Raw genomic sequence first — 17,133 nt, 5'->3', positions numbered from 1 at the left:
ATAGATTTCCTTAATTTCATGCAATGTGGAAGCTGGCCAGTTAAACAAACAAACAAACAAACAAACAAACAAACAAACAAACAAACAGGATATGCTGGTAAGTTGAACATTCTGGGGAAAGCAGATGCTGTTGTCTTGCGCTCAGATCCCACAGGCACTGGACTGGAAACTTCTATCTTCAGGCTACAGTCTTGAGAACTACTCCGTAAAACCTCAGGCCTTGTTCTCAAGACCTTCATCCAATTGGATGAGGCTCATGCACATTATTGAGGGTTCTCTGATGTTCCAAAAACCTCTGGTTTAAATGTTTGACCTGTTCTCTCAATAAGATGGCTATTGCTGTTGGGACAAGCAACTGAGCCCTATGACACATAAAAATCAGGCACCACACCTGCTTGTAAGACTATCAACATGAAAAACCCTGTGGAACTTTGATTGTGTCTAAGGTGACAGTTATGTACTGTCATATTGAACTACAGATGTTAAGCTCCTTGTTACTAGGCTCTGTTTCTTTTTTATTAGAACACATCTATTAAGAGGCTCTTTGCCTTTATATCTGTCAGAGTTAGACCTGGGCCCTAAAATGCCAGGGGATGGGAAGAGGGTAAGGATGGCATAGCATAGGCTCCAGAACAGATTATGAATCAGAACAGATTCATTTTAGTTATTTGTTTATATTTTGAAGAGAAGCACAATTTTTACTAAACAGGTATATTGATTTACAATTTTGTTAAAACAACAACAACAACAACAGCAACAAACCCCAGAGCTGTTATTCTTAAATCTAATTGTTCCATTTCAAACAAACATACATATTTTATATATGGCTGCTGGTTAACCACGAGGACCTGAATTCAGATCCCAGCAACTACCTAACAGGTTGACCTAACAGGTTGGGCATGGTGTCACACATGTGAGCAGCTACTGCACGTTCTAAGTACCAGAGAGAAAGGGAGAGGGGGAGGGGAAGGTTTGGGAGAGATGTGGGTATTACCTCAGTACAAGTCTCTTAGTTAGAAACCAGTCATTTGAGGGGATCCTGGAAATGGTGAATTGATATTCTCTCCTAAGAAAGCAAGGCACTGGGAAGAAATAGCAGTGAAGCGTACACATTGTATTTACAAGTGAAGGATGTTCAGATGCAAAGACCAGAGACAGCAAGGAAAAGGAAATTCGAATAGTTCAGGTATGTGAGAGGCTCACCGTGGCCAGAGGACCTGCGCAGAAGTGGGTCGGGTTTAAGGGTTTGGCCAACGTAGTGCCATGGGCCATGGGCTCTGACCATCGTGTAGGATTCAGACATGGAAAGGAGCATTGAGAGGGTTTCTAGATGAGCTACTGTGGTTTGACAACATAAGATGAGATCACCCTGGTGTCACAGTCTAGGAAAACCCCAACATGGTGAGGAGGAATAACAAAAAAGGGGGTCAGACACAGAAGAGGAAAACAGGCGGCAGGAAACACCTCCCAAACCGTTATATTCAAGTTGACTCCACAGCCCTAGAGCCCAGCAGCCATAGCCTTGGGACTGAAGCATCTTCTATTACCCAGGAGTCAGGCAGGTTACCCAGGAGTCAGGCATTTTTCCTACTGCTACCTTCTGCCAGTGTTTCCCTGATGTGATAATGAGCTAGCTGCCCAGGACACTCTCAAGGCAATTCTCAAGCTAGTATGGATAATCGTTATCCAATTACATACATGTTTTATTTTTCTCTACTCCTGAGAAATGGCAATTCTTGGCTTGTTACTTGGAGACAGTGTCACATGACCTTAGTAGTGTCAGACGTCTTAAAACACTGGCACTACTGTAAGAGGGGATCAAGATCTTGGAACACTCTAGCATTCCGCTGGGGGAGGAGGGAGGCTGCTTTTGGCTTCTTCACTGATCAGATCTTAACTCTTTCCCATGACACCAGCCTCACATCATGTAATCCCCTCCCTCACAGACTCTTGCAACTAATAGTGTAGATCTGAGACCAGCCAGTGTTCAGATTCTACCAGGCTATTCAGAATACCATTGTTACCTCCAGAGTTTGTAGTTTATTCTTCCCCCAGAGCCCAGGATGCCTCTCTGTTCAAGCACTGTCTCAACATGCTGTGGTTGGCTCTATCAGGGAATTCTCTCTTTTTGGATGTCAGCTCCCTATTTCTCAGATTTTTCTCCATCCTGTGTCAGCTTTTCCTAAGCTCCATGGAGCTTCTCTATGCACTTTTGGGTAACTTCCTTTATGAGTAACCTGTTGGTGACCAGAGTGCCCTTGGGACTGCTCAGAAAGCCAGCAAGGCCTTCTGGCTTCTGTACAGAGGAACAGGTCTTTCTCCACAAGGCTTGTGCAGTCATATGTTTTCTGCCTTTTTCTCCCTTGAGCTTCTCCACAGTGTTGGCTGCACACTGGCTAAGCTGCAAATTCTTAAACTGGAAGCAGAGATGGAGACACCGGGCAGCTGCTCTCCTTAGCCAGGATTCACAGTTCAGTGTAATGGGCCTGGCATGAGCTGCCCCCTAGTCTGTGCTCAGGGGTGCTTCAGGATGGGGCTGCTCAATTCCTCCTTTGCATGCACCACAATGGCCAAAGGCTTAGGTGGCTTTCCCGGCGTCTGCTTTCCTGACCCCCGAGGTTTCTATGCTCAAACGTCTAAGCAATTCCAATGTTTTAAAGTTTCCTGGATTCTGCTCTCCACAAATCCCCCAACACAGCTTCAGGTACTAACACAGAGGCTGTGATTTCCTGGAGTGGTGCAAAGGCAGGGCACAGGTGTTCCTGACTTCCTTACCAAGCCTGACCTCCGCACTGGCCCTCCCTTCAAAATAACTTTAAACAGTTATTTAACAATTATCCAGATACAAAATGGGAACAACAACACTTTTTATAAAAAGATTATAGATTTGTTGAGAAACTTTACCTTGAATTCCCCTCTGTCTTCTGCCTCCAAACTTGGAACTTACCTTATTGTATTGTGTTATGAGGCAGTTGCTAAGCACTTTACATGCAAATTGACTTGACCTTCAGAGCGACCTCATTGCCCTGTAATGATGATCACCTGGTGTAACTATTATCAACTTTTCACAGGGAGCAAAGGGGCTCAGAAAGAGTCATATTCTGTCTTGGCTATTACGACAAAATACCCACAGACTGGTAGGAGAAAAATAACAGAGGTTTAGCCTCCCAGTTCTGGGCTGTTGATTTGGTGTGGGCTGAGGGCTTGCTTACTGGTTTGCAGACAACACAATGCTGTGTTGTCCCATTGTGCCCTCGCACGGGAGGGACATGGGAGCTCCCTGGGGCGGCTTATATAAGGCACCGATTCTGTGCATGAGGCCTTGACCCTCATGAGCTAATCATCCTCCATAAGCATCATCTTCATCTTGGAGGTGAAGGTGTCAACTTATGAATTCTGAGGTGTCAGTGGAGGGAACAGCAAGTGCTATCTTTAGGAGAGAGGGTAAGGCACACTGGACGTGGTGGTGAGGGATTGGAACTTTTTCCTGTGATTCCCAGTGAGCACCGAAGGCCTTCCCTCCACCTGGGGTACTTGCTTTTCTCCTAGAGTCAACTATTGCCTCCCCGCCTTGAAGATGCCTTTTCAGATGCACCCTCCCTCAGGAAGAGGTAACCAGGGTTATCTGGACAGTCTGTCAGGTATGCCCGTGACCAAGGCAGGAGAAGGGTGGAATAATCTGCCTTAGTTTCCAGGCAACTGGTGAGGCCTGCTAAGGCCGAAGGGCCTCTTGGCTGTAATTCTAATGCCCCAAAGGATCTTTTCCACAAGGCAACTGAAAGTTATCTGGGCCCTGAGAATGACCACCCTTCCTCCAGGACCCACTATAACAAGTGTTCAGGAAGGGCTACCTTCTGCCTCTCTCTACCAGGTAGTGACCTTCTAAGGGTCCTCAGTGTTAATGTCTACACCCATCTAGCATGGTATTGACACACCTCTGCTTTAGGTCTGTTAAGCAAATGTGTAGAAGGAAGAATGGAGGAAGATGGGACCCTCTGTGTATCTCTTGAGGTTGAAAAAAAATGATTTAATTTTTTTCTAGAATTTCTTTTTTCCCTTAACTCTTATTTGTTTTTATGTGCGTTGGTGTCAGTGTGAGGGTACCAGATTCCCTGGAACTAGAGTTACAGATGGTTGTGAGCTGCCATGTGGGTGCTGAGAATTGAACCCCGGTCCTCTTAACCATTGAGCCACCTCTCCAGCCCCTCAATTCTATTACTTTATTTATTTACAACAAATATTTGCTGAGCATGTATTATGCACAAATCACAGTATAGATAATGAATACATAAAACATGTAAGATGTTCTGGTTCCAACCCTTAAAGAAAAATTTCATTTTTTTTTTTTTTCTGTCACTTTATACAGAAAGGGAAGACTATAGAGTTCAAAAACTATGTAAAACTACACTGAGCTGGCTTCTTGAAACAACTTCTAGCTCTCCGGGGGTTCCATACTTCTAGGCTCCTAGTGAGTCAGCATGTTCAAAGCCAGGGGTGGGGTGGGGAGTGTTCGGTGTGTACCAGAGGAAGGCAGTGATAAGCACCATCCCCTGCTGTAGTGTGGGAAACCAAGATGTCAGAATGCCTTAGCTGCAGCAGGGTGCTCACTGACTTGTACTTCTGTAGCTCTTGCTGTTCCCCACTGAACAGAGCCCTGACGGGCCTACCAGGCAGAGCCCTCTTCTCACACACAACGCCCGGCCCCCTCCTCTCCAGAGCAGATGGGAGCACTGCATGCATGCTGTCCTGTCGCCAGTGGGCGTCTCATGGCTCATCTGTGAAGAGCACAGTGAACCGCTTTGTCCACCTTGTTCCTAAGTGGCTTGGTGCGAGGACCTCCCTAGTGACTTGGGAGAGATAATGCAATTTCCTTAGCTCCATGGAACAGTGAGGCCTCCAGCTATTAAGGTCACTATGAAAATATGTTTAAACCTCAAATGCATGATACATTTTCTGATATTGTTTTCTTGAACTATTAGGGGGGCCCATTGTATTTGCACACCCCCAGTTTAAGAGGGACCCACAGTTCCTGTTTCAGGGATTTCCTTAACTATGTCATAAATGTAAGTGTCAGATTAGTACAAGCATTATATAAATGCTCAACAACGTTAGGGGGAGCCACAGTTTTTTTTTTTTTTTTTTTGTTTTTGTTTTTGTTTTTTCTTTTCCAGTAAGGAGAATTTCCTAATATGGCGAGATGAGTCTTAATGTCAGTGGGATCTATGGTTCATATCATTAGTATTTTCTAATGACAGAAGCCATTTTACACAGGTAGGTCCTTCATTATTTACATATTGTCAAATGAGTGCACATGGCATGGCCACACACGTAACAAGGTATGCAGCTCGAGACTGGCACAGGAAGGCACCCTGTAGCTGTTGCAGTATTTGACTGTGGGGAACAAGGGCTCCTCCCGTGACTGGGAGCTCATTGGAGGAGCTCATTGGAGTAGTAGTTCCCACAGTGGGGGCGTGGCTGGCCAGCTGGGCAGTATTCAGAGCCACAGAGGATGCACAGCCGTCCCTAGAAGTGCTGTCATCAGAGCCAGTGGAGACAAGTGCTCCGTGTTTTGCTTCTTCTACTTCTCTCCTCCCACCTACGCCCAGTACAGCAAGGAGCTGAGTCAACACGGGAGTCTGAGTTTTAGGGGTGCCCTCACCTCACCACACACACACACACACACACACACACACACACACACACACACACACGCACACACAGAGAGACACACACACACACAGACACACACACACAGAGACAGAGAGACAGAGACAAAGACAGAGAGAGGGAGGCAGAGACAGAGACATAGAGATGGACACACACACACAGATAGAGACAGAGACATAGAGATGGACACACACACACACACACAGATAGAGACAGAGACATAGAGATGGACACACACACACACAGAGAGAGAGACAGAGACATAGAGATGGACACACACACACACAGAGATAGAGACAGAGACATAGAGATGGACACACACACACACACAGACACACACACACACAGATAGAGACAGAGACATAGAGATGGACACACACACACAGAGATAGAGACAGAGACATAGAGATGGACACACACACACACACACACACACACACACACACACAGAGGAATAAGGACAGGTGAAGAAGTGAACTGATAGACTGATAGCAAACAGACCCAGGCTCTGGGCCATTCCCCTCTCCATGGGAGAAGTACCAAATGAAGTCCTTTTTGGGTAGAAAGTCTTCATTTAGGTGGTAATTTGTTTCCAGTCTATCATTTCCTCACTTGCCCATGTCCCTAAATTTTCCCACACTTCCCCATGTCTCCAAGTCCCCAGATTTTTTTGGTCACTCTGTCTACAGATGGCAGGGGATGACAGACAGCAAATGTACTTCATCTGTCATCCCTGATGCCATTGTGATCCGCTGCCTCCACGCATTGGCAGGTTGAAACCCAGAGAGAAGTCTGTTGGCAATGTGGTCCACACGTTTTCTGCCTACAGCTGGGAGGAAATCCCTGGAAGGGATTCACCTGGGGTGCTCTAGGACCAAGACTGGCTACTGGGTTGTGTTATTGGAAAGGGTCCACTTCCTGTCACCTGTACTCATGCTTAAAATTCTGGTTCCAAATTCAGTTCCAATCCAGAGAAAACAGAGAATGGAGAATACGTCATAGTTAATCTTCACTGTCGGCTGGACTGGACCTAGAACCACCATCTCTGGGTGTGTGGATGGGTTAACAAGAGGAAGGACCCACCCTGAAAGTGGGGGGTGAATCTCATGGGCTGTGATTTGGACACTGTAGAAGCGGGAAGGAGAAATCCAGAGGAATGGCCATCATTCCTCTTTTCTCTCTGTCCCAACTTGCCACACTGAGTGGTGCCATTGTGCCCTGCCCTCTCCACCATGAGGAACTGAGAGCTTTGAGACCATCAGGGGCTTTCCTACTGTAAGCTGATGTACGATACTTGGTTATAGCGATGAGAAGCAACTTTTGGATTTGTGATGTTACTCTTCTCGAGCTCTTCCTTCAGCTGTCATGTTCCACATGACTGCAAACTTGTTCTCTGTTCCTCAAGGCAGCCTAGAGTTATCCACACACTCCATTAGCCTCAAGTTGGGGTAAGCTTCATGGATGGAGGGAAATTTAACCATGAAAGCAGTTTTTTTAACTTGGGCGTGTCTTGTCGTTCAAATATGTGATTCACTAAAATATTTATGATGATATGGGAAATGTTTGTGTTTCAAAGTAGATGGGAAAAGGCTGCATGCAAATTTATGTCAACTAGAGGAAGCATTAAATGAACAAATGACAGCACATCAAAGTGTCTACAGGGACATGTACCCACCCACATGTTGTCTTTTTGGGGATGTTACTATGATTAGTTTACATGCAAAAAAAAAGACGCTTGCCTCAGAGATCCCTTGAGTGCAGGAACTGGACTTAATTATCTTGTGTCCATTTTTCCTCCCCATTTCCAGAGAATGGAAGGCTCTCAGTAGGCAGAAGTCTGTGGAGGGCTCTCTGTGTGTCTCCCAGAGTTTTGGTCCAGTTCTTCTTGTTCTTACCCTGCACTTAGGGTTTCCGTCACAGAAGTGGAAGATGAAGGACTCAGGTGTTCAGACTGAAGACCGAGACTCTCAGGAGCAGACCTGATAATGGGGTTCTGGTATAATAGGGCTTGTGACCTCACAGTGAGAACTTGAAGAGACCAAAAGGGGCCGATGAGCCAGCGCAGGTTTGGAACTGAGGTGGTGCGTTTAGCATGTTTTTCACAATGTGTGTTTTGCTGAGGCTCTAGTTGTGCGGTTCTTTTCTGGAATGCTACTGTTGTGGCTTGAGTACGTTCCTCAAATTTCATGTGCCACCAAGTTCATTTCTCTAATTTGCATGTTGCTGGGAGTTCAAAGCAGGGCCGGTGGGTTTATGATTAGAGAGTCTGTGAGATGTGTGTCCTCCAGGAAACATGTTCCACCTAAAGTTTCTAAGTCACGTCCTGGTATGGCCTACTCCCTCCAAGAAATGCTGTTGTGGTTACATGAAACTCCTGTGGAGTTAGTGTTAGAATGGGCCCGGTGCTTGCTAGCATGTGGGTTCATTCCCCAGTACCACCAAAACCAAAATAAGACAAAACAAAATGAAAAGCCTCTCTTTCAGTCTCTCTCTGTCTCTTTAAAGGGAACAACAGATTGCATCCGGCCAAATTGTCACAGCAGGAAAGCATTACATGTCATAGTGTGGAACCCTGTGTAACACTATGTAAGTAACTCTTCTGTCTTGGTGAGTTGTGGTTTTTTTTTTTTTTTGCCAACTTGACACAACTAGAGTCATCTGGGAAGAGGACCCTTAACTGAGGAATGGCTTCCATCAGATTGCTAGTAAGAAGCCTGTGGGGGCATTCCCTAGATTCACGACTGATAATGGAGGTCCAGCCACTATGGGTGCTGCCACCCCTGGGTAGGTAGGTGGTCTTGGGGTTGGTTAGCAAAGCAGGCTCAGCAAGCTGTGGGGAACAAGCCAGTAAGCAGCGCCCCTACCCCCAGAGTCCTCTGCTTCAGTTCCTGCCTCCAATTTTCTACCTTAAGTTCCTGGCTGGATTTCCCTCAATGGTGGTCTGTGATGTGGAAGTGTAAGGCAGATAAACCTTTTTCTCCCTAGGTTGAAGTTTGGTCCTGGTGTTTATCACAGCCACAGAGACCAAACTAGGGCAGGCAGTTGTTAGTGAAGATTTTTATCTTACAGTGCTCAAAAGGTGCTGGGTTGTCCTAAAAGGGCAGAGTCTACTTGACTGCGAAGGGCTTTCCCCATAGTCTTGTTCTAAGTCAAAAATGCCTTTACTGCACCTAACCAAAGAGTCCAGCTTAACAGCATGGCATTCAGGTGTCCTGTTTGTTTGTCCCCATGATCAGAGGGCTCCCTGGGAGCAACAGCTTGGTCCACTGTGGAGACTGAAGATCAGTAGGCCAAGAAAGACCAAATTCAAATTCCAAGTTCAATTTCTAGTGAATACATACCCTACCTGCATCGTTATAAATCAGCATGAAAGCCAGGCATGGTGGCTCATGCCTTAAATCTCAGCACTTGGGAAGCAGACTCTTGAGTCTGGTGCTAGCCTGGTCTACAGAGTGAGTTCCAGGACAGCCAGGACTACACAAAAGTAAACCAGCTTGAGTCAGGGATCTTCACCTTGTTCCTGGTTTACCAGTTCAGAGGGAAGGCAGAAAGAAGCATTTCCACCACATCTTTCTTATATATACACTCAACACACATGTGTAGGAAGGAGCTCTGGGAAGAGAGAGCTATTTTTTTGTTTTTTGTTTTTCTGTTTTGTTTTGTTTTATTCTACTCAAATGATTATCAGTCAGTTTACTGGACTTTTATTATAGGAATAAAAGCCGCTTGCCTAGTGATTATTGCGGAGTTAAATATTTCTTAAAATGTCTTGCTCTTTCCTCACACTTCCTGGTAAATGTACAGACTCTGAGTTTCCAAATGGGGTTATCAACTGTTAGAGTCCCTCTGTCCAGAGGGGACCTTTATCTCAGAGTGGCAGCCTTGGTTCCAGCCCCTTTCCTGAGGCTGTATGAAGAAGGTACATGGTGCTGAAAAGCTCCTGTGTTGTCCTAGCCATAACCATTACCAGAGAGCTTTGAGACATATTTATTATATTTCCAGGAGCCTCCTCTTTTCCGTCATCACAGCACCAGCAGCCTGGAACTTCCAAAGAGGTGTCTTTTCATTCCCCCAACTTTCAAGATTTGGAATGGTTGAGGGAGCTACAGGTAGGGAGAGTAAGGAAGACTTCTTTGTTTCATCTCTTGGCAATAGTGGCGGGAAATGGATGGGGCTGGGTGCTATGATGAGTGGTTTTAAGGGTTGGAGGAGAGCTGAGGTGGAGGAGAGTGGGGTAGGATGGCAGCATGGTAGCTTGTGGGAAAGCCTTTTAGTCACCGCCCTCGGTTCTAGGTCTATGGTAACGCTGCATTCACATGAACTGGTCCGGTGGTTGGGTGTCCATTTTTCCACATGTCCAGTGAAGAGAGGTTGGGGGTCCTTGATGTCCATGCCCTGGTCTCGTTCCCGTAAGGGGGCTACAGAAGCATAATAAACAGTTATTTTGGTTTATTTTCTAAAGTAAGTGCTTGCTAACTCTACCGAACACAACTGGACTCTTTGATGTTTTATTTTCATCCTCTCTCAGGCCTAAAATACTCTTTTGTTTGTTTTGTTCCTGAAAGAAATGAATAGTTCCATTTGGCATAGAGTGACTCTCGGTTGTGGGCCTATTCTGGAGCTAAACATTTTCGACCCCTATGGGGTCCTCATTTAGCTCCTTCTGTCTAAGAGTCTGTGGAGGTAATACAGTATTCTATTTTCCTTTTAAGAAATCACTAACCTGTGCTTAATAGTAGATATTCTGTCTTATGATCTACAAGCGAGCTCAAGTTCCAATTTCTTCACTTGTGTGCCAACATTTGGCATTTTGATTTGTTTTAAAGTAATAGTTGATGGGTACAAAGTAGTATCTTACTATAGTTTTGACTTGTGTACACCATCCCTTGTGTACAAGAAGCATAATTATGTCAAAACTCAACTCAGTTCCCTAATAAACAGTGATAATGAAGTTATTATGGTTTTTTTTCATTGATTGAAAACAAGCTTTTTTTCCTCACATAATATATCCTGATTACAGTTTCGAATCCCTTTACCCTTCCCAGTTCCTCCTCACCTCACCTCCTATCAGTATCTACCCTCTTTCTGTCTTTCATTAGAAAAAAATAGGATTCAAAGGGATAATAATAAAACATATAGTAAATATGACATGATAAAACAAAACCAAGCACGTTGGAATAGGATAAACCAAACCTAAAAGAGCCTAAGAGAAAACAAGAAACAGATATAGATGCAAAGAATTACTCATTTGCTTACTTAAAAAACCTGTAAGAACACAAAACTGGAAGCCATGATATGTATGTAAAGGACCTGCAGTGTTAAAAAGAGGGAAAATATAAATAAAATAAAACAAAAAATAGATAAGATTAAGGGAAAAAAATCCCTGGTATGACATTATGAGACTAGAACCTCCAAAGATGCCATTGAGTTTGTTTTCAGTTGGCTACCTACTGCTGGGCATGCAGCCTGTCATTAGGAGTAGTTTGCTTCCCCAGTGAGACTCTCTTGAAGGAAACTAAATTTTCATTTGCAAGTGGTTATCGGCTGCAGATTGATTCTGAGTCAGGGATGGTGGCTTCTGTCCACTTCTTTCAGCTCTAGGAACCCATCTGGTGCAGACCTGTTCAGGCCCTGTGCATGCCTGCCTCAGTCTCTGTGAGTTCATATGTGCATCTATCCTGTTGATTTTGAGGGACTTATTTTACAGACCATAGTCTGTAAGCCATTCTAATAGATCACATACCTGCGTGCGCATAGATTCATTCTATAAGTACTGTTCCTCTAGAGAACCCTGAAAAATATATATTTTAGGAAGCTTTTACTGTATTGAATCTCTATGCTACCACTGAAATGGCCCTTCATTTTAACTGTCTCTCCTCATATTCCCTCCTTCATCACCTGAAGGGGACCTTGCAGGTGTTTACAGCAGGCAGGAAAATAAAGAGGTAAGAATGAAAACTTGGTTCAGATCGACCTTGTCAACCTGGATCAAGACATCAGGGCGTCTGATGCCAGGTGATTTATTGCTCCCATATTTAAACCCAGTATAATTTGGAAAAAAAATTTCATGGTTAATACCATCCCTTGTGTATAAGAAAGCATAATTACATCAAAACTCAACTCAGGGCACATGCAGTATCTTCCAGGAAGATGGGCTCTGGAGATAGGCTACTTGTACTAGTTCAAGGGAAGTATCTGGCCTGGTCTCAGTCATACAGATAGCATAAAGGTCATTTAGACTATTGGCCACCTCTGGTCCTGGTTGTGGGAGCTTGACATGTCCTGGCCCAACAGATTATGCAGATCACTAGGCTGTTAATCATCTCCAATTCTCAGCTTTCTGGATAGAAGAACAGGTTTTACATCTTTCCCATAATCTCTGCACGCTTGATATTCCTTGTCTCCCTGGTGATCTGTGGACAAAAGGATCTTCTTGCTGTGCTTCCAACATGATAAAGATAGGAAGATCTCCCATTCTCATGAACCAGTAGGATTAATATAGTAAAAATGCCCATCCTACCAAAATCAATCTACAGATTCAATGCAATCCCCATCAAAATTCCAACATAATTCTTCACAGCTCTTGATACGGCAATTTTCAGTTTCATATGGAAACACAAAAAACCCCAGGATAGCTAAAACAATCCTGAACAATAAAACAACTGCTGGAGTATTAATATTCTCAACCTCAGACTGTACTACAGAGCTATAGTAATAAAAACAGCATGTTATTGGCATGAAAAAGGACATGTTGATTAATGGAATTAAAGTGAACATCCAGGCATAAATGCGCACACTTATGATAGAGAACACAGCAATTCTTTGTACTGATTTATATTGCATTAAAATCTTAGCAATATTTAAGTCTTTTAATTCATGAGCATAAGATGTCTTTCTACTTACTCTGTTTTTGTTTTTTTTTTGGGGGGGTGAATGTTTTGAAGCCATCGGTGTGTATGTCTTTCACCTTCTTGTTAAGTTGGTATTTTATTCTTCTTGATGCTTTATAAGTGAAATCCTTCCTTTTGGGATTGGTCATTCATTAATGTAGAGAAATGCAGCTGCTTTGTGTGTTGACTTAGTGTCCCACAACCTTATTCTGTTGGGTTATTAGTTTGAACACATTTTGTGTTTTGTGTCTCTCTACAGGATGATATAATTTACAAACATAATTTTACTTCATCGCAGTTTTGAAAGGTGTATTAAAACCCTTTATTTCCCAGTGTAGCTGTACTTTTTCCCTTGTTTTGCTTTTCTATTTCTTCTTTCTATTTGTGGACTCACACCCAGGGCCTTGCACATGCTAAGCAAATACTTTGCCACTGGGCTATAGTCGTAGCCCATTTCTACAGCTGGCCATTCACAAAACGAGAGGGTTTGGACAGGGTTGGGATATTGGAAATACCTTGCAGGTAGGACAATGGAATGCATTGAATGTAGGGAGTGGGAGACAGGAAAGCACTGAGTGACTTCTGTCTTTATGATTGGATTACTGGGGGGCTTACTGTGGTGCCACTGGCATGGATGGGGAACAAGGGGGTAGTAAGACTTGGGGAGACAAATAAAGACTCTGGGCCATATTAAATGTTGTCTTGTCTGAGGATAAGTTATACATAGGCAAGAGAAGAGCAAAGAGATCAGAAGACAAATCTCTAGGAAAAGTTCACACCTGGCAAATTAGTAGAAAAGGAAGAATCTGAAAAGGAGGCTATTAGTTACTATGCTGTTGCTATAATAAAATATCACGACCAAAGCCAACTTCCGGAAGAAGGAGTTTGTTGGGGTTTATGATTCCAGAGAACGCAAGTGCATCTGACTTGGGAGGCGCCACAGCAGGCAGCCAGAGCAGGAAGCTGAGAGAGAGATCACATCTTTAATTGCAAGCCTGAAGCAGAGAGAACAAATTGGAACTGGAGTGAGGCTATATACACTCTCAGACCCCACCACGGGAGGGGGGGCATGATTCTTCCGCAAGGCTATACCACCTCCCCAAACAGCACCAGGGACTGGGGACCCAGAGTTCAAATACCTGAGCCTTTGCGGGGCATTTCTCATTCAAGCAACCACAGGAGGCAAAGGGGGACCAGGCTGAAAGCTAGGGAAAGAGCTAGATGGACTGAGAACCTGTTGAGAGAGTTTGCACAGTTACCCGTTCAAGCAAGCGGGAAAGGGAAAGGGGAACACATGACACGAGCTTTGAGACCCTCCGTGACCTTTCGAGAGTCTTTTTAGTACCATGAGTAAGGCCTTTGCCCGAGTGCGTGAGGAAGCCAGAGGGCGATGTAAGTGTTTTGATTGAAAGCATTCTGCAGCACTGAATGTAAAAAGCGGTGTTGATGGGCTTGTCATGGAAACAGAAACCCTTTCAGAGAAATAAAAGCCACTTAACTGTCCCTCCACACACCTCCGCTCCCTGCCCATCACATATGATTAAAAAAAGAAAGAAAGAAAGAAAGAAAGAAAGAAAGAATGAAAAAGAAAAGAAAACCCCCAACACAAAAAACCAGTCATTACAGGAGGGCAATTCCTCGGTGACTAGGTAAGAAAGAAAGAAAGAAAGAAAAAGAAAGAAAGAAAGAAAGAAAGAAAGAAAGAAAGAATGAAAAAGAAAAGAAAACCCCCAACACAAAAAACCAGTCATTACAGGAGGGCAATTCCTGGGTGACTAGGTAAGGTAGCCACTAACAGGAAATTCTCTGCCTTCAGGAGAAGGAAGCCAGCACCCATTCCCACGATCCTGCCACAAAGCTGAGGACCTGCTGACCCAAGTTCCTTCTTTTTCTGCTATTGGCTGACACTGTTCATAAACCACAGATGGCTGTTTCGCTTTTGCTTTAAATGAACAAGCAAGCTGCCTTCTACTGGGGAGAAAGCCAGGAGTGAGGGCAGAGACAGACGGCAGGGCGGCTGAAGGCAGACACACAGGTAGGTTGTCTGGTTGGTCGATTTGTTACTGAAAATTGTGCTTGGATGGTTCCTAGAGGAATGGCATATGGAAAGTAAGCTTAGTTTGTTCACCTATCAATGTTTGTTCTAGCACATATGTTTTAGACTTAAAAAAAAAAGTACAAAAAATGCAGAAGGAAGAAGAAAACCACAAGATAGACTTGATTAACAGTTGGGGAGTATTTCCTTCAGGTTTTTTTTTTTTTTTTTTTTTTTTTTTTTGTTTGTTTGTTTGTTTGCACATATGATTTTAGCTTCCTTTCATAGTTGTATCTATAAAATATGAACAAGCTTATATTCATTCCTTCTATTAAAGCTTGTGCCACACTGCCATGAATTCTGCAAAATCACAATTGCAAATTGCCATATAAGGCACTAGAAATTTCCATCTTTCAGGCCATATAGAATTTTTCCATTTTGCATATATTTTATTCCATAAGATTTTTTTTTCTACTCCAAGTCTTGCCTTTGGTAGAGGGATTATGTTTGAAAAAGTGTATTTCCGTGGTTTTGTTCGTTTCGGAACACCTGTAGTGTTTTCAGCTTGGGCTGCACCTCAGTCAGAATCACTCACATCTCATGATAGCAAAAACTGATTTTCTGCTATTAACCAGTCTTTAATGTGTTTTGATTGCTATTGCTTCCCAGATGATATTAATGAATGGTCAGTTTTAAAAAAAATAAGTTGTTTGAAATACTTTGTCTCTAACACATACCTGAACATGATATCAATGGAGAAACAAGATACAATTGAAGGCAAGTCTCTCTTTAACCATGTAAGTAAGCTAAGATATAGAGCTGATTTATGGGACATAGAAGAACTTTAGAAATCTCTGCTGTCTACTTCAACACTTCCACTTCGGAGATTAGAACCTACTTGAGAGCTCCAATCCATCAATGCTTGAAGGAGGTAGGTTTGTTTCTAGGGCTTGAGAAGGTAGGAGCTAGAGAAGGGGAGGCTCTAGAAGGTTCTAAATACACTAACATTGAGTTCATGTGTACCAGTACCTGAAAAGGCAGCCAGACTTCCTTTCTTTTATAACCTTCAAGGTCATTAAAGAGATGGACGTTTAATATCTGGGTGTAGCAGGTAGATAATGGCTTACCCTGCTTCCCAGAAGAAATGATTTTCATTAGATCCCATGTCTCTCTAAGAAAAAAAAAAAAAAAAACAACGGACTGAATTCATATCAGAACTGTGTTCTGGTTTCTCCCTGCAGGAAGAGTAGACAGAAAAAAAGACAACTAAACAGGCTGAAGCCATCCTGGCTGTGCCCTGAGCTCCCCACAGGGGTATATTTGACCTTACTTTGATCAACAGGGTGTCAAACAAATTTCCTCTTGTTTTCATTCCATGGAGGAGAGTGTCTGTTCAGCACCTTTGATGAGAATAAGCATTTATGTAGTTCTTTACTATACAGAAACACGTTTTCATGTATCTGTTCATTTGACCTATGCAACAGTCTTTATAAAGAGTGTATTTCTCATTTTAGAGATGGCAAAAATGAAGCCCTGGGATCATAGGTTATTTCCCAAGGTAGAAACAAATTGGCAAGCCCAGAGTACATGGCTACATCCTTATAACCCCAATAATAATAACTATTTTATGAATATATATATATATATGAATGAATTTTCTTTATATCTGTATATTATTAGATAGGTAAATGATGGCACTGGTATTATATCACTTAGAAAAAAAGAGGTGATCATGTCTCAGTGGCAAGAAAAAGTAGGATACAAAATAGCATTATAATATGCGCTCTCTGTTTTTAAAGATACTTATCTGTATTTGGAGAAAGAGAAAAAGAAGTATACATACAGAATTTCAGACTTGTCTGATTGGCAAAACCTGTCACTTACACACGATTCAGCTTTTTATCTTTTTTCCACTTTAAATTAACATAACACTTGCAACAAAAACAAGAAGTAAATTAAACAGAATTGAATAGAATTGACTGTGCCTGTCTGGTTCTCCAGATGCAGTGGCCGCAACTTGTTTTCCAGTTAGCTAGAAAGAAGCTGTGTATTCCTTTCTGAGTGTTGCCCGTGTCTGTCACACGTTGTATTGTGGCTTGTGTGGACTAGGCGCTTAGTGTGTCAGACTCCATACTGATGGCGCCACTCTCATCCTCTCCTTTACTCTCGCTCCTCCAGCAGATGAGGCTTTTAAGAGGGGTGAAATAATGCGACAGAAAAGCAGAGCTGAGACTTGTAAAATTGGGATTCTTCAGACTCTATCTACCTGGGGCCCCCACAATTGTGGGGAAAGGATCATGGGCATCCTTCCCTATACCGCAGAATCGCTTCAGTTATTGCTAATACCTAGTACCTCCTGTGTACTCCAGACTCCAGGCCCCTTCCTATTTTTCTTGTTTGTCCTGAACAGCAGGCATCAAAGACGTGCTGGTCCCCCAAAAGCAAGCTTATAGGAGAAAAGACTCATAAGGGATTATGCAGCCACTCAGAGCTTAGGCTAATGCAATAGCAAGCTGGATAACACAAAGGAAGATAAGCATT

At 43.3% G+C, this 17,133-nt stretch overlaps 1 protein-coding gene across 4 annotated transcripts in view; it reads left to right on the top strand.

The window, feature by feature from the left end:
* LOC118591302 (cysteinyl leukotriene receptor 2-like) overlaps positions 1-17,133 on the top strand; it is a 64,510-nt gene that overhangs the window by 25,516 nt on the left and 21,861 nt on the right. For 2 of the 4 annotated variants that reach the window (XM_036199489.1, XM_036199488.1), the window contains one exon: positions 14,374-14,592. The gene's annotated coding sequence lies outside the window, so the exon portion shown is untranslated. Of the gene's footprint in view, positions 1-8,201; positions 8,254-9,728; positions 9,777-14,373; positions 14,593-17,133 lie in introns of those variants that run through there. The other 2 variants (XM_036199491.1, XM_036199490.1) reach the window with 2 other exon arrangements.

This window comes from Onychomys torridus, chromosome 9 (assembly GCF_903995425.1).
Source record: "Onychomys torridus chromosome 9, mOncTor1.1, whole genome shotgun sequence".
Taxonomy (NCBI): Eukaryota; Metazoa; Chordata; class Mammalia; order Rodentia; family Cricetidae; genus Onychomys; species Onychomys torridus.
Note: the sequence above shows the minus strand (reverse complement) of the source record. Positions and strands in the feature narration are given on the sequence as shown.